Genomic DNA, 23,122 nt, shown 5'->3' on the forward strand with positions numbered 1-23,122 from the left:
AACAACTAGAAATAAGGTAGCTGACTAGCGCTGTTTGCTTTATGACCATTTCGTGTAAGGAAATTACGACCTTTTTGACCAAAATGGTCGCAATGCTTTAGGGTTTGGAGCCCCCCGAACAACTTTTGACCAATTGGTCTCAAATGGTCTTAGATCTATGACCAATTCTTCCAGGGTCACTGACAGAAGGTCACTAGTTGACATATTTCTTGTAGTGTTGACGGTTTAAGACTCTTATCTGTCAACCCCATACGACGGAAGGTATCATAATATAGAATGTTGATACTACTTCCACCATCCATGAGTACCTTAGTGAACTTATATCCCCCAACTTGAGGGGCCACCACTAGGGCCAAGTGACCCGGATTGTCAACCCGAGGTGGGTGATCCTCTCTACTCCACAAAATGGGTTGCTCAAACCAGCGCAAATACTGAGGCACCGCCGGTTCAACAGAGTTTACTGCCCTCTTGTGAAGCTTCTGATCACGCTTACACAAGCTAGTGGTGAAGACATGATATTTCCCACTATTTAGCTGCTTAGGATTGCTCTGATAACCTGACTGCTGCTGCTGCTGGTTCCCCTCATGGTTGTAACCTCCTTGGTTTCCATGGTTCCCTTGATTACTATGTCCGATTTGATTGCCCTGAAATCTTGAACCGAAGCTGCCGCCTCCGTAACCCGGCCCATGGAAACCACCTCCCGAACCGCCAGGCAGGCCATTATCGTACTAAAACATATTGGAGTTCTTGAAATCCCGCATTATGTAACAATCCTTCCAAAGATGTGATGCTGGCTTCTCCTTTGATCCATGCTTCGGACAGGGTTGATTTAACAGGCGCTCCAAATTGGGGCCTGGACCCCCGCCCCTCTGGGGCTGCTTACCCTTACGGCGCTGACCATTCTCCTGAGCATTGGTGTTAGCCACAAAGTCCAGACTGTTGTTGGCCTTGCGTTTACCATTGTTCCCATGGCCTGCCAGATTATGTTGCTGACCCTTGGTGTTTCCGTTCTTTTTCCCTTTCCCTGGTTTGTCCTCCTCTGAGTCAGGGTCTTTGGTATTATCTGAATCAGCGTACTTAACCAAAGCGGCCATAAGCGTTGACATATCATTGCAGTGATGTTTGAGCCTTCCTAACTTCTGTTTGAGCGGCAGAAAACGGCAATTGCCTTCCAACGTTAGCACTGTGGTATCTGCATTGATATGATCCGATGAATGCAGCATAGCTGAGACCCGCTTTACCCAATGGGTCGTGGACTCCCCATCCTCTTGGACACAAGCGGATAGATCCACAATTGACATGGGTTGCTTACAAGTATCTTTGAAGTTCTGGATAAACGGTGCTTCAATTCGGCCCATGATCCTACAAAGTTAGTTGGTAAGCTTTTTAACCAAGTGCGAGCTGTTCCTTCCAACATCATGGTGAAGTACTTAGCACATACTGCTTCATCCACATCTAACATCTCCATTGCCATCTCGTAGCTCTCAACCCAAGCCTCTGGTTGCAGATCGGCGGTATAATTGGGTACCTTACGAGGTCCTTTGAAATCCTTGGGCAGTCTCACATTACGCAAAGCGGAGGTAAGACACGACACCCCTAAGGAACTGAATACCACTCCTGGCTCTACTAAAGCGGTAGGGTGAACCGGAGTATGTTGACGAGCTCCATGCAGAGCTGCTAACTCGGCCTCCCGACGCACGCGACCATGATCGACCACATCCCGCGCATTAGCGCCTCCCCCTGTCGGGTTGTGCCCTCGCGGCGAATTACGGCGACGTGCACTGCTTGACACGGCTGGTTCATCCTCAACATGCCTGCTATAGCTCCGGCTTGGACGGGGAGTGGAATGAATCCTCTCACGACTATGCGAATATGCCTGCTGCTGGTTTAGAGCTGTTTGAAGGAGATCTTTGGCCCGTCGTGCCTCAATCGCAACTGGCGATTCGCTGTCGGTTGGGAGTGCTGCCAAGCGTGAAGCGGCGGCCACAATGTTGTCCAACGGGTTGGAGTAATGCCCGGGAGGTGTTGGAACATACTGCGGCACAATGTTGTTCTGACGAGGCGACGAGGCGGGTCCGTCGTGCGCGGCTGAACCAATGCTCCTGTCCCTGGCGCCTCCGTCCGGTTTACTATTGGCCAGTTACTCGTTCCTGCTCCTGGCGTATTGAAGAGATTCCTTGGCTCATAACTCAACAGGAGATGCGATTGGTATCTTCTTCTCATGACTTCCTCTGAAGCATTCTGATCCAGCCTAAGCCGGTAGGCCTGAGCTTCCAACTCGGCCCGTTCTGTAGCCATCCTAGCGTTCTCTGCTGCTAGGTCCGCTTTAGCCTGAGTTATCTGATCCTTTACCTTTGAGATCTCCGTGTTGTGTTGATCCCGGGCCGCTGCATCCACCTCTACGACCATCAATGTTGCCAAAGCGTCGAACAAGTCAGACAGAACTTTAACCGGAGGTGGCGCAGAGCCCCCTGCCCCTACTGGCGTAGCTGTTGCTGAACCGGAGAGCATTGCTATGGCGGTCGATGAGTGGGGTGCTGATTGTGTACCGGCCATGAAGATAGATGCCCGGTTTGGTAGATCAGGGGAGTCCGGAATACTGTTGCCCTCGAAACCCCCACTAATTCGGCCGTCCTGCAGCTGATAAAGCGATCCGGTCTCTCCAGAAGACTCGTCGTCGGAGCAGACGATGGTTTCTCCATCAGATGCCGGTCCGTCCTCATAATCCGTCCCGTTTACAGAGTCCCGAAGCCGGATCATAAATGTGTTCGGTTCGGTCTCTACACTTCCTATCTTACAATGCAAGTTGCATAATTAGGTCGGTTTACATCTACAGGCCTTAACTCACCTCTGGGCCTTGGGCCTTCATAAAGCACCATCATTCTTACATCTTCATGGGCTTCTAATCTTCATAAAGCTAATCCGGCTACTCCTGGCCGGTTTACATCTAGTAATAATATCCCCAACAGTTTGATATTCCTTTTCTTCGAAACCATGAAATAGGCAAAAACAGCAATTCTGTGCTGGGTCTCCCGTTAATAGGTTAGTCCCAAAAATAATATAAAAGTGGATAATAAAGCCCAATAATATCCAAAACAGTAGATAATATAGCATGGATCAATCAAAAATTATAGATACGTTGGAGACATATCATCAACCAAAGTATACACTTTGTTCTCATACATGGATCCCATCTCAGATTTCAGGGCCTCAAGCCGTTTCGTGGAATCTAGGCTCATCATCGCTTCCTCATAGTTCGTAGGTTCATCATGGTCAATTAACATGACCTCCAGAACAGGATTGCCGTACCACTCTGGTGCGGATCTCACTCTGGTTGACCTACGAGGTTCGGTAGTAACTTGATCTGAAGTTGCATGATCATCATCATTAGCTTCCTTACTAATTGGTGTAGGAGTCACAGAAACATATTTCTGTGATGAACTACTTTCCAATAAGGGAGCATGTACAGTTACCTCATCAAGTTCTACTTTCCTCCCACTCACTTCTTTCCAGAGAAACTCCTTCTCTAGAAAGGATCCATTCCCAGCAACAAATATCTTGCCTTCGGATCTGTGATAGAAGGTGTACCCAACAGTTACTTTTGGGTATCCTATGATGACACACTTCTCCGACTTGGGTTTGAGCTTATCAAGATGAAATTTTTTCACATAAGCATCGCAACCCCAAACTTTAAGAAACGACAGCTTAGGTTTCTTGCTAAACCACAGTTCATACGGTGTCATCTCAACGGATTTAGTGGTGCACTTTTTAATGTGAATGCAGTTGTCTCTAATGCATAACCCCAAAACGATAATGGTAAATCGGTAAGAGACATCATAGATTGCACTATATCAAATAAAGTACGGTTATGACGTTCGGACACACCATTACGTTGTGGTGTTCCAGGTGGCATGAGTTTGTGAAACTATTTCACATTGTTTTAATTGAAGATCAAACTCGTAACTCAAATATTCGCCTATGCGATCAGATGGTAGAAACTTTACTTTCTTGTTAGGATGATTTTCCACTTCACTCTGAAATTCTTTGATTTTCTTCAAGTAGATATACCCATATCTGCTCAAATCATGTGTGAAGGTCAGAAAATAACTATACCAGCCGCGAGCCTCAACACTCATCGGACTGCATACATCAGTATGTATTATTTCCAACAAGTCTGTTGCTTGCTCCATTGTTCCGGAGAATGGAGTTTTTAGTCATCTTGCCCATGAGGCCTGGTTCGCAAGCATTAATTGATTCATAATCAAGTGATTCCAAAAGCCCATCAACATGGATTTTCTTCATGCGCTTTACACCAATATGACCTAAACGGTAGTGCCACAAATAAGTTGCACTATCATTATTAACTTTGCATCTTTTGGCTTTAATATTACGAATATGTGTATCACTATGATCGAGATCCAACAAACCATTTTCATTGGGTATATAACCATAGAAGGTTTTATTCATGTAAACAGAATAACAATTATTTCCTAACTTAAATGAATAAACATATTGCAATAAACATGATCAAATCATATTCTTGCTCAACGCAAACACCAAATAACATTTATTTAGGTTCAACACTAATCCCGAAAGTATAGGGAGTGTACGATGATGATCATATCATTCTTGGCACCACTTCCAACACACATCGTCACTTCACCCTTAACTAGTCTCTATTTATTCTGTAACTCCCGTTTCAAGTTACTACTCTTAGCAACTGAACTAGTATCAAATACCGAGGGGTTGCTATAAACACTAGTAAAGTACACATCAATAACATGTATATCCAATATACCTTTGTTCACCTTGCCATCCTTCTTATCCGCCAAATACTTGGGGCAGTTCCGCTTCCAGTGACCAGTCCCTTTGCAGCAGAAGCACTCCGTCTCAGGCTTAGGTCCAGACCTGGGTTTCTTCACTTGAGCGGCAACTTGCTTTCCGTTCTTCTTGAAGTTCCCCTTCTATCCCTTTTCCTTTGTCTTGAAACTAGTGGTCTTGTTAACCATCAACACTTTATGCTCTTTCTTGATTTCTACCTTCGTCGATTTCGGCATCACGAAGAGCTTGGGAATCATTTCCGTTATCCCTTGCATATTATAGTTCATCACGAAGTTCTAGTAACTTGGTGATAGTGACTAGAGAACTTTGTCAATCACTATCTTATCTGGAAGATTAACTCCCACTTGATTCAAGCGATTGTAGTATTCAGACATTCTGAACACATGCTCACTAGTTGAGTTATTCTCCTCCATCTTGTAGGAAAAGTACTTGTCAAAGGTCTTAAGACTTTCGACATGGGCATGAGTCTGAAATACTAATTTCAACTCTGGGAACATCTCATATGCTCCGTGGCATTTCAAAAACGTCTTTGAAGCCCCGATTCTAAGCCGTAAAGCATGGTGCACTAAACTATCAAGTAGTCATCATATCGAGCTTGCCAAACATTCATAACGTCTGCTTTTGCTCCTGCAATCGGTCTGTCACCTAGCGGTGCATCAAGGACATAATTCTTCTATGCAGCAATGAGGATAAACCTCAGATTGCGGAGCTAGTCCGCATCATTGCTACTAACATTTTTCAACATAGTTTTTTTAGGAACATATCAAAATAAACGGGGAGCAACATCGCGAGCTATTGATCTACAACATAGTTATGCAAATAATAACAGGACTAAGTTCATGATAAATTAAAGTTCAATTAATCATATTACTTAAGAACTCCCACTTAGATAGACATACCTCTAGTCATCAAAATGATCACGTGATCCAAATCAACTCAACCATGTCCGATCATCACGTGAGATGGAGTAGTTTTCAATGGTGAACATCACTATGTTGATCATATCTACTATATGATTCACGCTCGACCTTTCAGTCTCCAGTGTTTTGAGGCCATATCTGCATATGCTAGGCTCGTCAAGTTTAACCCGAGTATTCTGCGTGTGCAAAACTGGCTTGCACCCGTTGTAGATTAACGTAGAGCTTATCACACCCGATCATCACGTGGTGTCTCGTCACGATGAACTTTGGCAATGGTGCATACTCAGGGAGAACACTTTTACCTTGAAATTTTAGTAAGGGATCATCTTATAAAGCTACCGTCGAACTAAGCAAAATAAGATGCATAAAAGATAAACATCACATGCAATCAAAATATGTGACATGATATGGCCATCATCATTTTGTGCCTTTGATCTCCATCTCCAAAGCATCGTCATGATCTCCATCGTCACCGGCATGACACCATGATCTCCATCATCTTGATCTATATCAATGTGTTGTCACATGGTCATCTCGCCAACTATTGCTCTTGCAACTATTGCTATCGCATAGCGATAAAGTAAAGCAATTATTTGACGCTTGCATCTTATGCAATAAAGAGACAACCATAAGGCTTCTGCCAGTTGCCGATAACTTCAACAAAACATGAACATCTTATACAATAACTTATATCTCATCATGTCTTGACCATATCACATCACAACATGCCCTGCAAAAACAAGTTAGATGTCCTCTACTATGTTGTTGCAAGTTTTACGTGGCTGCTACGGGCTGAGCAAGAACTGTTCATACCTACGCATCAAAACCACAACAATAGTTCGTCAAGTTAGTGTTGTTTTAACCTTCTCAAGGACCGGGCGTAGTTACACTCGGTTCAACTAAAGTTGGAGAAACTGACACCCGCCAGCCACCTGTGTGCAAAGTGTTGGGGAACGTAGTAATTTCAAAAAAAAATCCTACGCACACACAAGATCATGGTGATGCATAGCAACGAGAGGGGAGAGTGTTGTCTACGTACCCTCATACACCGGCAACGGAAACATTGACACAACGTAGATGAAGTAGTCGTACGTCTTTCCGATCCGACTGATCCAAGTACCGAACGCACGGCACCTCCGAGTTCTGCACACGTTCAACTCGGCGACGTCCCTCGAGCTCCGATCCAGCAAAACATTGAGGGAGAGTTTCTTCAGCACGACGGTGTGATGACGGTGATGATGTTCTACCGACGCAGGGCTTCGCCTAAGCACTGCTACGATATGACCGAGGTGGAATATGGTGGAAGGGGGCACCGCACACGGCTAAGGAACGATCACGAAGATCAACTTGTGTCTCATGGGGTGCCCCCTTGCCCCCGTATATAAAGGAGGGAGAGGGGGAGGTGTGGCCGGCCCTAGGGGTGCGCCTGGAGGAGTCCTACTCCCACCGGGAGTAGGACTCCCCCCTCTTGCCTTGTTGGAAAAGGAAGGGGGAAGGAAGAAAGAGGAAAGGGGGCGCCGCCTCCCCCTTCCTTGTCCTATTCGGACTAGGAGGGGAGGGGGCACGCGGCCTGCCCTGGCCGGCCCTCCTCTTCTCCCTTATGGCCCATGTAGGCCCAATAACCCCCTGGTACTCCGGTAAAATCCCGATTTCACCCGGAACGTTTCTGATATCCAAATATAGGCTTCCAATATATCAGTCTTTATGTCTCTACCATTTCGAGACTCCTCGTCATGTCCGTGATCACATCCGGGACTCCGAACAACCTTCGGTACATCAAAACACAAAAACCCTAATTATGATCGTCACCGAACTTTAAGCGTGCGGACCCTACGGGTGCGAGAACTATGTAGACATGACCGAGACACATCTCCGGTCAATAACCAATAGCGGAACCTGGATGCTCATATTGGCTCCTACATATTCTACGAAGATCTTTATCGGTCATACCACATAACAACATACGTTGTTCCCTTTGTCATCGGTATGTTACTTGCCCGAGATTCGATCGTCGGTATCTTAATACCTAGTTCAATCTTGTTACTGGCAAGTCTCTTTACTTGTTCCGTAATACATCATCCCGCAACTAACTTATTAGTTGCAATGCTTGCACGGCTTGAGTGATGTGCATTACCGAGAGGGCCCAGAGATACCTCTCCGACAATCGGAGTGACAAATCCTAATCTCGAAATACGCCAACCCAACAAGTACCTTCGGAGACACCTGTAGAGCACCTTTATAATCACCCAGTTACGTTGTGACGTTTGGTAGCACGCAAAGTGTTCCTCCGGTAAACGGGAGTTGCATAATCTCATAGTCATAGGAACATGTATAAGTTATGAAGAAAGCAATAGCAACAAACTAAACGATCAAGTGCTAAGCTAACAGAATGGGTCAAATCAATCACATCATTCTCCTAATGATGTGATCCCGTTAATCAAATGAAAACTCATGTCTATGGTTAGGAAACAAAACCATCTTTGATCAACGAGCTAGTCAAGTAGAGGCATACTAGTGACACTCTGTTTGTCTATGTATTCACACATGTATTATGTTTCTGGTTAATACAATTCTAGCATGAATAATAAACATTTATCATGATATAAGGAAATAAATAATAACTTTATTATTGCCTCTAGGGCATATTTCCTTCAGTCTCCCACTTGCACTAGACTCAATAATCTAGATTACACAGTAATGATTCTAACACCCATGGAGCCTTGGTGTTGATCATGTTTTGCTCGTGGAAGAGGCTTAGTTAGCGGGTCTACAACATTCAGATCTGTATGTATCTTGCAAATTTCTGTCTCCCACTTGGACTAAATCCCGAATGGAATTGAAGCGTCTCTTGATGTGCTTGGTTCTCTTGTGAAATCTGGATTCCTTCGCCAAGGCAATTGCACCAGTATTGTCACAAAATATTTTCATTGGACCCGATGCACTAGGTATGACACCTAGATCGGATATGAACTCCTTCATCCAGACTCCTTCATTTGCTGCTTTCGAAGCAGCTATGTACTCCACTTCACATGTAGATCCCGCCACGACACTTTGTTTAGAACTGCACCAACTGACAGCTCCACCGTTCAGTATAAACACATATCCGGTTTGCGATTTAGAATCGTCCAGATTAGTGTCAAAGCTTGCATCAACGTAACCATTTACGATGAGCTCTTTGTCACCTCCATATATGAGAAACATATCCTTAGTCCTTTTCAGGTATTTTAGGATGTTCTTGACCGTTGTCCAGTGATCCACTCCTGGATTACTTTGGTACCTCCCTGCTAGACTTATAGCAAGGAACACATCAGGTCTGGTACACAGCATTGCATACATGATAGAGCCTATGGCTGAAGCATAGGGAACATCTTTCATTTTCTCTCTATCTTCTGCGGTGGTTGGACATTGAGTCTTACTCAACTTCACACCTTGTAACACAGGCAAGAACCCTTTCTTTGCATGATCCATTTTGAATTTCTTCAAAACTTTGTCAAGGTATGTGCTTTGCAAAAGTCCAATTAAGCGTCTTGATCTATCTCTATAGATCTTAATGCCCAATAGGTAAGCAGCTTCACCGAGGTCTTTCATTGAAAAACTCTTATTCAAGTATCCCTTTATGCTATCCAGAAATTCTATATCAGTTCCAATCAATAATATGTCATCCACATATAATATCAGAAATGCTACAGAGCTCCCACTCACTTTCTTGTAAATACAGGCTTCTCCAAAAGTCTGTACAAAACCAAATGCTTTGATCACACTATCAAAGCGTTTATTCCAACTCCGAGAGGCTTGCACCAGTCCATAAATGGATCGCTGGAGCTTGCACACTTTGTTAGCTCCCTTTGGATCGACAAAACCTTCTGGTTGCATCATATACAACTCTTCTTCCAGAAATCCATTCAGGAATGCAGTTTTGACATCCATTTGCCAAATTTCATAATCATAAAATGTGGCAATTGCTAACATGATTCGGACAGACTTAAGCATCGCTATGGGTGAGAAGGTCTCATCGTAGTCAATCCCTTGAACTTGTCGAAAACCTTTCGCAACAAGTCGAGCTTTGTAGATAGTAACATTACTGTCAGTGTCAGTCTTCTTCTTGAAGATCCATTTATTCTCAATTGCTTGCCGATCAACGGGTAAGCCAACCAAAGTCCACACTTTGTTCTCATACATGGATCCCATCTCAGATTTCATGGCTTCTAGCCACTTTGCGGAATCTGGGCTCACCATCGCTTCTTCATAGTTCATAGGTTCATCATGATCTAGTAGCATGACTTCCAGAACAGGATTACCGTACCACTCTGGTGCGGATCTTACTCTGGTTGATCTACGAGGTTCGGTAGTAACTTGATCTGAAGTTTCATGATCATTATCATTAGCTTCCTCACTAATTGGTGTAGGTGTCACAGAAACCGGTTTCTGTGATGTACTACTTTCCAATAAGGGAGCAGGTACAGTTACCTCATCAAGTTCCACTTTTCTCCCACTCACTTCTTTCGAGAGAAACTCCTTCTCTAGAAAGGATCCATTCTTAGCAACGAAAGACTTGCCTTCAGATCTGTGATAGAAGGTGTACCCAACAATTTCCTTTGGGTATCCTATGAAGACACATTTCTCCGATTTGGGTTTGAGCTTATCAGGTTGAAGCTTTTTCACATGAGCATCGCAGCCCCAAACTTTCAGAAACGACAACTTTGGTTTCTTGCCAAACCACAGTTCATAAGGTGTCGTCTCAACGGATTTTGATGGTGCCCTATTTAACGTGAATGCAGCCGTCTCTAAAGCATAACCCCAAAACAATAGCGGTAAATCTGTAAGAGACATCATAGATTGCACCATATCTAGTAAAGTACGATTCGACGTTCGGACACACCATTACGCTGTGGTGTTCCGGGTGGCGTGAGTTACGAAACTATTCCGCATTGTTTCAAATGTAGACCTAAATCTGAAATTGTTTGAACTTTTCAAATGTTTCAGACTTCTGTTTCATTAAGTAGATATACCCATATCTGCTTAAATCATCTGTGAAGGTGAGAAAATAACGATATCCGCCACGAGCCTCAATATTCACCGGACCACATACATCTGTATGTATGATTTCCAACAAATCCGTTGCTCTCTCCATAGTACCGGAGAATGGCGTTTTAGTCATCTTACCCATGAGGCACGGTTCGCAAGTACCAAGTGATTCATAATCAAGTGATTCCAAAAGTCCATCAGTATGGAGTTTCTTCATGCGCTTTACACCGATATGACCTAAACGGCCGTGCCACAAATAAGTTGCACTATCATTATCAACTCTGCATCTTTTGGCTTCAACATTATGAATATGTGTATCACTACTATCGAGATTCATCAAAAATAGACCACTCTTCAAGGGTACATGACCATAAAAGATATTACTCATATAAATAGAACAACCATTATTCTTTGATTTAAATGAATAACCGTCTCGCATCAAACAAGATCCAGATATAATGTTCATGCTCAACGCTGGCACCAAATAACAATTATTTAGGTCTAAAACTAATCCCGAAGGTAGATGTAGAGGTAGCGTGCCGACCGCGATCACATCGACTTTGGAACCATTTCCCACATGCATCGTCACCTCGTCCTTTGCCAGTGTTCGCTTAATCCGTAGTCCCTGTTTCGAGTTGCAAATGTTAGCAACAGAATCAGTATCAAATACCTAGGTGCTACTGCGAGCTCTAGTAAGGTACACATCAATAACATGTATATCACATATACCTTTGTTCACCTTGCCATCCTTCTTATCCGCCAAATACTTGGGGCAGTTCTGCTTCCAGTGTCCAGTCTGCTTGTAGTAGAAGCACTCAGTTTCAGGCTTAGGTCCAGATTTGGGTTTCTTCTCCTGAGCAGTAACTTGCTTACTATTCTTCTTGAAGTTCCCCTTCTTCTTCCCTTTGCCCTTTTTCTTGAAACTGACGGTCTTGTTGACCATCAACACTTGACGCTCCTTCTTGATTTCTACCTCTGTAGGCTTTAGCATTGCGAAGAGCTCGGGAATTGTATTATCCATCCCTTGCATGTTATAGTTCATCATGAAGCTTTTGTAGCTTGGTGGCAGTGATTGAAGAACTCTGTCAATGACACTATCAACAGGAAGATTAACTCCCAGTTGAGTCAAGTGATTATGATACCCAGACATTTTGAGTATATGTTCACTGACAGAACTATTCTCCTCCATCTTGCAGCTATAGAATTTATTGGAGACTTCATATCTCTCAATCCGGGCATTTGCTTGAAATATCAACTTCAACTCCTGGAACATCTCATATGCTCCATGACGTTCAAAACGTCGTTGAAGTCCCGATTCTAAGCCGTAAAGCATGGCACACTGAACTATCGAGTAGTCATCAGCTTTGCTCTGCCAGACGTTCATAACATCTGGTGTTGCTCCAGCAGCAGGCCTGGCACCTAGCGGTGCTTCCAGGACATAATTCTTCTGTGCAGCAATGAGGATAATCCTCAAGTTACGGACCCAGTCCGTGTAATTGCTACCATCATCTTTCAACTTTGCTTTCTCAAGGAACGCATTAAAATTCAATGGAACAACAGCACGGGCCATCTATCTACAATCAAACATAGACTAAGCTCATGATAAATTTAAGTTCAATTAATCATATTACTTAAGAACTCCCACTTAGAAAGACATCCCTCTAATCTTCTAAGTGATCACGTGATCCAAATCAACTAAACCATAACCAATCATCATGTGAAATGGAGTAGCTTTCAATGGTGAACATCAATATGTTGATCATATCTACTATATGATTCACGCTCGACCTTTCGGTCTCAGTGTTTCGAGGCCATATCTGCATATGCTAGGCTCTTCAAGTTTAACCTGAGTATTCTGCGTGTGCAAAACTGGCTTGCACCCGTTGTAGATGGACATAGAGCTTATCACACCCGATCATCACGTGGTGTCTGGGCACGACGAACTTTGGCAACGGTGCATACTCAGGGAGAACACTTTTATCTTGAAATTTAGTGAGATATCATCTTATAATGCTACCATCAATCAAAGCAAGATAAGATGCATAAAAGATAAACATCACATGCAATCAATATAAGTGATATGATATGGCCATCATCATCTTGTGCTTGTGATCTCCATCTCCGAAGCACCATCATGATCACCATCGTCACCGGCGCGACACCTTGATCATCATCGTAGCATCGTTGTCGTCTCGCAAATCTTATGCTTCCACGAATATCGCTACCGCTTAGTGATAAAGTAAAGCATTACAGCGCAATTGCATTGCATACAATAAAGCGACAACCATATGGCTCCTGCCAGTTGCCGATAACTCGGTTACAAAACATGGTCATCTCATACAATAAAATTTAGCATCATGTCTTGACCATATCACATCACAACATGCCCTGCAAAAACAAGTTAGACGTCCTCTACTTTGTTGTTGCAAGTTTTACGTGGCTGCTACGGGCTTCGCAAGAACCGTTCTTACCTACGCATCAAAACCACAATGATAGTTTGTCAAGTTGGTGTTGTTTTAACCTTCGCAAGGACCAGGCGTAGCCACACTTGGTTCAACTAAAGTTGGAGAAACTGACACCCGCCAGCCACCTGTGTGCAAAGCACGTCGGTAGAACCAGTCTCGCGTAAGCGTACGCGTAATGTCGGCCCGGGCTGCTTCATCCAACAATACCGCTGAACCAAAGTATGACATGCTGGTAAGAAGTATGACTTATATCGCCCACAACTCACTTGTGTTCTACTCGTGCACAACATCAACGCATAAAACCTGGGCTCGAATGCCACTGTTGGGGAACGTAGTAATTTCAAAAATTCCTACGCGCACGCAAGATCATGGCGATGCATAGCAACGAGAGGGGAGAGTGTTGTCTATGTACCCTCATAGACCGGCAACGGAAACGTTGACACAACATAGAGGAAGTAGTCGGACGTCTTCCCGGTCCGACCGATCCAAGTAACGAACATACGGCACCTCCGAGTTCTGCACACGTTCAACTCGGTGACGTCCCTCGAGCTCCAATCCAGCAAAACGTTGAGGGAGAGTTTCGTCAGCACGACGGTGTGATGACGGTGATGATGTTCTACCGACGCAGGGCTTCGCCAAAGCACTGCTACGATATGACCGAGGTGGAATATGGTGGAAGGGGGCACCGCACACGGCTAAGGAACGATCACGAAGATCAACTTGTGTCTCATGGGGTGCCCCCTTGCCCCAGTATATAAAGGAGGGAGAGGGGGAGGTGCGTCCGGCCCTAGGGGTGCGCCTGGAGGAGTCCTACTCCCACCGGGAGTAGGACTCCCCCCTCTTGCCTTATTGGAAAAGGAAGGGGAAGGGAGAAAGAGGAAAGGGGGGCGCCGCCTCCCCCTTCCTTGTCCTATTCGGACTAGGGGTGGAGGGGGCACGTGGCCTGCCCTGGCCGGCCCTCCTCTTCTCCCTTATGGCCCATGTAGGCCCAATAACCCCCGGGGGGTTCCGGTAACCCCCCCAGTTCACCGGTAAAATCCCGATTTCACCCGGAACGTTTCCGATATCCAAATATAGGCTTCCAATATATCAACATTTATGTCTCGACCATTTCGAGACTCCTCGTCATGTCTGTGATCACATCCGGAACACCAAACAACCTTTGGTACATCAAAAGACAAAAACCCTAATTACGATCGTCACCGAACTTTAAGCGTGCGGACCCTACGGGTTTGAGAACTATGTAGACATGACCGAGACACATCTCCGGTCAATAACCAATAGCGGAACCTGGATGCACATATTGGCTCCTACATATTCTACGAAGATCTTTATCGGTCAGACCGCATAACAACATACGTTGTTCCCTTTGTCATCGGTATGTTACTTGCCCGAGATTCGATCGTCGGTATCTTAATACCTAGTTGAATCTCGTTACCGGCAAGTCTCTTTACTCATTTCGTAATACATCATCCCGTAACTAACTTATTAGTTGCAATGCTTGCAAGGCTTGAGTGATGTGCATTACCGAGAGGGCCCAGAGATACCTCTCCGACAATCGGAGTGACAAATCCTAATCTCGAAATACGCCAACCCAACAAGTACCTTCGGAGACACCTGTAGAGCACCTTTATAATCACCCAGTTACGTTGTGACATTTGGTAGCACACAAAGTGTTCCTCCGGTAAACGGGAGTTGCATAATCTCATAGTCATAGGAACATGTATAAGTTATGAAGAAAGCAATAGCAACAAACTAAACGATCAAGTGCTAAGTTAACGGAATGGGTCAAGTCAATCACATCATTCTCCTAATGATGTGATCCCGTTAATCAAATGACAACTCATGTCTATGGTTAGGAAACATAACCATCTTTGATCAACGAGCTAGTAAAGTAGAGGCATACTAGTGACACTCTGTTTGTCTATGTATTCACACATGTATTATGTTTCCGGTTAATACAATTCTAGCATGAATAATAAACATTTATCATGATCTAAGGAAATAAATAATAACTTTATTATTGCCTCTAGGGCATATTTCCTTCACAAAGCACGTCGGTAGAACCAGTCTCGCGTAAGCGTACGCGTAATGCCGGTCCGGGCCGCTTCATCCAACAATACCGCCGAACCAAAGTATGACATGCTGGTGTGGCGAACCGACCCAAATGGATCAAGTCTCTGTGCTTAAGTGTCATCCCTGGATCGGTATGCTGACACACACAGTACTCAAGGATTTATAATAGAGGTAAATCACATGTATAAGTAACGTAAGATACTATTACCTCAATCCAAAATAGCGAAAGTAACAAGGTTGTGGATTCCCATCAACACCAATGGCAAAGTTGAGAAATCGTAACCCTAACGTACCACTTACTCGTCGTAAGATACTCCTGCAACATGAGACGTTGCAGCCACAAAGGGTCACTACATTGAATGTACTGGCAAATTCACACCATAGAGAATGATGAACAATGGCTATCACTACATTCATATATGGCTGGTGGAAAAGCTCTATGGTTATAAGGTTTTTGCGAAAAGCCAATTTTCCCTATTGCAAAGGAATAAATTTTATTTAACTATCATGGTGGTTGTTAAACATTGAGAATGGTTGACAGCATTCTCAATCCCAATTAAATATCATCATTAAAACCCAACAATATTCATTTAAAGTAACGTGATGAGATTCACATGATAATTCAGGTACTATATACTCAAGATGTCCATAACCGGGGACATGGCTAATCATGATTAGTTTATACACTCTGCAGAGGTTTGCGCACTTTTCCTCACAAGACTCGATCTCCTCCGTTTGGTTTCTCGCACTACATGGTGTTTGAGAAGACGGATGACCGAGACATAGTCTTTCAGAAGCGTTTGCACCTTACGATGGGTAGACCGTACCACCTACAACCCCTACATCTGCTAGTCTACCACTGTAAGAGTTCACACGACTTAATCAACTATGCTAGAGCCCATAATATCTTGTGGCTGCACACGGAAGTTTCTAGTATGAATAATCTCATGATCCCTTTGAGCCTGGGTGGCGGTCCAAAAAAACAGGCAATCCTGGTCTACCCAGGTGCCTAGACAGGCAATCCTAGAATAACCAGGTGCCTCAATCCACCCAGATGTGTGTTTAAGTTGCCACCTTAGATAAACCATTAATTTAACAATCTCACATCTGTCATGAATACTCTCAAAACCCAATCCACGTTTACGACCATAGCATGGCATTGTAAGCATAACGTAATAGTAACTCCCAAGGGTTTGATAATAAACAGGTAATAGATACTACCTCAACTACTTCCCATCCCACAATTTAATTAGGTCCTAATCATGCAATGTTTGAGGGTTGAAACTAATGCATAAAAACTGGGTATGAAAAGGGATATGATCAAAGTGTGAACTTGCCTGCAATGTTGATGAAGATGATTCGCACTCAAAACTCTTGATAGTTCTACTCGTCACACTCCGGTCAATCTATCGTAAGCAAGCAATAGTAACCACACATAAGCAATCACTCAAAAGATTAGAAAGAACAAGAAGATGATTCAGAAAACATCAAAACCAAGCAAATAGCTCTTGCAACATAAAACAATTTCTAATAGTACCAAAATTATGTGAATTTGGCCTTATCAGAATGTTTAGGTCAAGAGCTTCGATTTGCAAAAAGAATCAACTCAAACGGAGTTACGAAACTCAAGTTATGATCAAACGAAGTTTGAATTCAAATCTGATCTAATTCAAATTTTAAACTTTTCAAAAACATGTTAGAGTTGGATTACTAGATAGAGGGAAATCGAAATGAAGAAGTGGGTATTGGTTTCGTTGGATTTGGACAAACGGGTGAAAAGTTATAGTCGTTTGAAGTATAGGTACTAATCTGTGAAGAAATTTATCATGAATAGGTCCCTGGCCGAAATTAACAGAAAAAGAAAACACTAAATAACGAACATTCACTACCTAGTTCTAAACAGAGAACGTTCTCTAAATAGATCTAACTAAAAAAAATCTAAACCGGTTTTTTTAAACGAAAACCGAAACCCTAAAATAAACCGGCGAACTGGGTGGACTTATTACCGGTTCACAGTGGGTTCGACGCCGGCGGCGGTTTTTTCTCGTGGCGATTGGAGTCCAGCGAGGGCGGCAGTTCGACGGCGAGCGGGGCGGCAGCGCGGCCGACGGCGAGGAGCGGCGCGGGGCGGAGCGGCAACGGACGGAGGTGCGGTGGCGGCGCGAGGCGAGAGGCGGCGGGGCGGTGCAGCTCGTCGGCGGCAGCGGCAGGTGCGGCGAGATGCAGCGGGCTCCGGCGGCTCGCCGAGACACAGGAGAGGTGGCGCGGCGCGACAGAGAGAAGGCAGGCGGCGGCGCGTGCTTATATGGAGGGGGGCGAGGGGTTGCGTGGAGTAGGGGGCAAAGGCGGCGGGGAGAGGCAGGGCGGAGCACGGCGACAGCGAACGGCGTTGTACGGGCGGCGAACTCCCGGAGTCAGAGGCGGCGGTGCGGGCACGTTGGGCCGCTGCTAGGCTGGGCCGGCTGGCCTGGCGCGGGGAGAGAGAGAGCAGTGCTGGGCTTCGGCCTGGCACTGTTCGAAGAGTTTTTTTTAAATAAAAAAAATTTCACAGACAGCAAAAATAACAAAAACAAAAATAAACTAAAATATTATATAGGCATATAATATATCAAAATTTTCAAAAAAAGATTTTCTACGACATGAACATTTTCAATATGCCAAATAGAATCCACACAAAATTAGATAAAACAAAGAGTGCTACTAGTCTAATAAAATCCAATAAAAATCATTTTAAAAATACCAAAATGATTTCAAATTAATTTTTCTCCAGTTTTCTATTGTAGGGAATCATGTTACCCTATTTTCCATGTATTTTGTTTTTGGAGAAAAATAATTTGATTAAAACTCAAATATCTCCAAATTGAAAATAAATTCAAAAAGGACTTTGAATTAAATTCTTTGAAACTCCCAACTCATATTTCATAGGTTTGAAGAAGTCATTTTATCTTCGCTCGTGAAAATCATTGAGTTGCATAAAGTTTCAGAATTGGAAATATTTTCAAATGAAATTCAAATATTTTCAACACCCCTTGTCATTTAAATAAATAGAAGAAGTCATGTCATCTTCTCTCCAGGGTTTTGTGGTGAAAAGAATTTGAATTCCCGGAGATCATAAATGCAAAAATGGAAGTTTGGGAAAGTCCTATTATTCCCTCTCATTTAACTTTCAAAAGTTTCGAATTTCACTCAATTACACTCAATCAATCAAACAATCAATCAACTCTATCTATTTATTATAACATTCCAAAATTTAGAATTTTGGGATGTTACAAACCTACCACCCTTAAAATGAATCTCGTCCTCGAGATTCAGAGAGGCTAGCAAGAAATAGGTTAGGTTTGGGGTCTCCTCAAAAATCCATAGATCATCACAGGGGTCTGGGGTGCTACCACCCTTAGAATCATTGTTACGGTTCCATCAAAACTCATATACTCCATCCTTATTCTTGACAGTGTCGGTCTTCTCAGATCGTAAGGATAATTCCTTCTCTGGGCTCTTTCGGTAGTGGCATAACCTTTTCCTCAATTCTCATGTCTTTGATCTATGTAAGGTTCTTCTGTGACTGGTCTTCTTAGCTGACGGGTCTGGCGCCAATACTAAACAACTATCGATATCTCATGGTGGTCAACCATTTATGGTTTCTCCTACAGGAAATGGGTCTGGGTTGATCCTCACCATATAACCTACGGTTGGCAAAGCTGCCTTGTACAAGGGAAAAAAATACCTATACCATTCTAAGGCTTAAACAAGGTTTAATATCGCCGTCTCTCTACTATAGGTAAGTCACTCAGATTTACCATCCCACATAGCAAGGCGAATAATAAGAGTAAGTCGGTATGGTGATCAATCCATCCCGCACCCAAATCATTACCTTGTATACAGTTTAGCGAATCTCGCATTCTAACACTCGGTCATCCTCACAAGCATTGCAGTATTTCTCTTGTCGATGAACTGTGTTCGGAATAATCCATTGATTCTGCAAGCCAAACAAACATCTATCGTTCCTTCACAACTCTCAGGTTTTGCGTTACTCCTATAAAATTGCTTGCCGATAAACGTCGTATCTTCCTCCAGGGTTTTTCCTTCAGCAAAATGTGCTTGCTTCTTGGCAGGTCCTGGGGCCTGTGGGTTATGGCCCATCTCATCACTTGTAGTCCTTGAACTTATCATCGGGCAACTGATCATTATTCCAACTTCCTAGTATTCTTAAATCCATCCAATTGTATTGTCTTCCTTTCTTCTATTGGCACCAAACTACGACATGATTACTCAGACTTATCATGTGATTGAAATTGCTCCATACATCCAACATCATACCCCCTTTATATCCAATAGTAGTTCATCTCTTCCTCCTCGTGGGATATCCCACATACCGAGATAAAAACTTATACTTATGGAGTCCATATTCCACTTCGTGGAACATCATTATCCTTTCTAGGGTCAAGCGTCCTTACAGGGGAATACTGGCCATCTCTGCATGGCACTTCTTCAACTGGGAAACGTGAAACACATCATGAACTCCTGACGGTCCTTCAGGTGACTCCAACTTGTTGGCCACTTCTCCCATACGCTCCAAAACTCGGTATGGTACTACAAATCTCGGGGCTAACTTTCCTTAACTCCGATTCGTTTAACTCCTCGCAGAGGGGCACACGAAGACATGCTCTGTCTCCAATTTCATAAACTACCTCATTGAGTTTTTTTTTGAGTCTGCATAACTCTTCTACCTGGACTAAGCTACCTTCAGTCTATCTCGAATCAACTTAACATTCTCTTCTGACTCCTTGATCACATTTGGTCCAACAACTGACGGTCTCCAACTTCATCCCACATACTCTTGGGGCATCACACATATCGAGACAAAACTTGTATTCATTTTGTCCGAAATCCACTCAGTGGAGTATCCTTATCTTTTCCAGGGGTCAAGGGTTCTTACAGGGTACTACCACCCTTAAAATGCACAAATCTTCCATAGACCATATTTCTCTTATCCTAAAAAATGGTCAAAATCCTTCTTCATAGAGTAACAACTCATAAAATCCATATCAGTACCAACGATGCTAACTTTATTCACTCTCAATTGATTACAATCTCTTGTTTTTCCATTACATGTCTCAACTCAACACCTCAATATAAAAGAAAATGCTCTCACTTCTACTACTCCATTTCTTTTGTTGCAAACTCACTATCTAGCACAAGTCTCCTTCTCCTTGGGGCATCCTCTGGCAAAGTGCCCTGCTCTAATACAACGAAAACATATTACTTCTGACAAGTCTCGAGGTTTCCTTTTGGGGTAACTGCTGAGGTAGTGCCCTGACTCCTTGCACCTATAACATGTGATATGACTCAGATCCTTCCTGGAATCCACTCTGCTTCTCTTTCTGGACTTTTCCATTTTAATCAGGGCTTCTATTTCCTGTGGGTCATATTCTACTTCCTCTGTCGGGAATTCTACTAGATCCCCATTCAAACAATGTTGGGAGATGTGTCATTCTTCTCCACATGAATAGCAAGACTTAGTGCAGAGTTTACTCGGGTCTTCTTTAGGCGTGTCTTCCATCTCTTCCTTCATCACAGGTTCTTCTAAAATTTCCATAAGGGCTCCTTTCTTTACTTCTTTCTTCTGCTGGATAGTTCTTTGTACCATAGGGTAAATGTGATACTGAGCAGGGTAGTGGGTAGTCCCTTCACACAAGAAACAAGTAATCTACCTAGTTGGGCATTCTTCAACTGGGTGACTTCCTTCACAATTAGGGCGTTCATCCTTGTGTTCTTTATGGGTGTGTCCTATTTCCCCACAAATCTTGCATGCACAATGTTTCTTCATATCCTTTCCATAAGGCTTCAACTCCTGGGACACAAGATGAGACTTTGACAGAGTCAACTTAAATTCTTTCCAAGTGGTTACTCCTTGCCATCCATTGATGGTTTGGTACATCCTCCACCAAGTAGCAGCACCTCTTTCAAAGCACTGAAGAGCATGATGGGTCATATCCTTTCCGACTATAGGGTTATTCTCCATGTGATCCTCCATGTTCTGAATCCATCGATCTGTCTCCAACTGACTCATCGGTCCAGAAAATACAAGCTCATCTCCATTCATCCTCTATTGGGTCCATGTGGGTTTGGGGTAAGATAAGAGAGAGGGAGAGGGATACACACAATACAAACAAAAGTTTTGAAAAGACAGATTTTATTTGTGGCCATCGGGATAAACATCAAACAAATGACAGCTCACAAACGTCGCATCTAGCGTAGGCATATAACAGGGGTTTGGTCTTCTAAAGGTCAATAAATCTTCAACGTCGCCACACTCTTCAAGTCTTGTTCATGCCTCCAATGGCTTGTTTCGATCATGCTTGTCTTTCTCAAGTTCTTTTGCCAGATCATCTCTGTTGACGCGAAGTCTCTCGTGACGTCCTTTAATATTCTAGAGTTGCGTTCCAAACTTCTGGTTTCAACATCCTTCGCATGAACCATGGTCCTATTGTCCTTCAGTTCCTGACGAATCTCCGGTTTCTCGAGGTTTTGCTCCTCCAGCTTGGCTACTCTCATCTTCAGGGTCCTGAGTTCCTCATGAAATACTTCCTTGTTAAAATACTACTTCTTGTAGGTCCATCTTAACTTCTTGATGTACTACTCCAGATCCTGGTGATACGGCTAAGGTTAAAACTTCATCTTACTAATAGGTGCTCCATCAGCCTTCTTCCATCAAATCCATTCTGAAGAAATGCATCCTTAACTCAGCACGGTGACAATAGCATCAGCGGGCGATGACACCACGGATAACCGTGTTTCTGCTCTTGTCATTCCCATGAGCTATCATTCCATAGTTGATATCTCCTGCCTTAGGGTTTTCTTTGACAAAACTTCAATTTCTCATGCTCCTTGTTTCAGTCTTTCTCTGATACACCTTAATCTCGGGTATTGACAACTTCCATAGTCTGCCAAGTTCCATAAGGGTAGCCTTCCTAGGTCATACAAATCTGGGAATTCTTCAGAACCCTCAAATTCTACTTGTCTTCGGTCTTCAACCTTTGTAGTTTCCATTATTCAGATGCACAGAAAATACTCTTCATTTCGAAGTGGTCTAGTTGTCCGATCTCTTGTACTTCTTGGAGTGGTCTCATCAGTCGAATCTTTGTGTGGTCAAAAGGGGAAAGGGGTATGGTCTCACTAAAGGGAATTTTTGAATAAGCTCAGAAGAGAAGAGAGGTAAAAGGTCTTTTTGAAAAGGAAAGTTGTAGAGAAAAATCCTTGCTATGGGCTTGCCAGTTTTTAGGGTCACGTCCTACAGTCAACATGTGCTCTGATACCATCTTGTAGCGACCCAGCCCGAATGGATCAAGTCTCTGTGCTTAAGTGTCATCCCTGGATCGGTATGCTGACACACACAGTACTCGAGGATTTATAACAGAGGTAAATCACATGTATAAGTAACGTAAGATACTATTACCTCAATCCAAAATAGCGGAAGTAACAAGGTTGTGGATTCCCATCAACACCAATGGCAAAGCTGAGTGTAGAAATCGTAACCCTAACGTACCACTTACTCGTCGTAAGATACTCCTGCAACATAAGACGTTGCAGCCACAAAGGGTCAGTACATTGAATGTACTGGCAAATTCACACCATAGAGAATGATGAACAATGGCTATCACTACATGCATATATGGCTGGTGGAAAAGCTCTATGGTTATAAGGTTTTTGCAAAAAGCCAATTTTTCCCTACTGCAAAGGAATAAATTTTATTTAACTATCAAGGTGGTTGTTAAACATTGAGAATGGTTGACA

Source organism: Triticum aestivum, chromosome 6A (assembly GCF_018294505.1).
Source record: "Triticum aestivum cultivar Chinese Spring chromosome 6A, IWGSC CS RefSeq v2.1, whole genome shotgun sequence".
Taxonomy (NCBI): Eukaryota; Viridiplantae; Streptophyta; class Magnoliopsida; order Poales; family Poaceae; genus Triticum; species Triticum aestivum.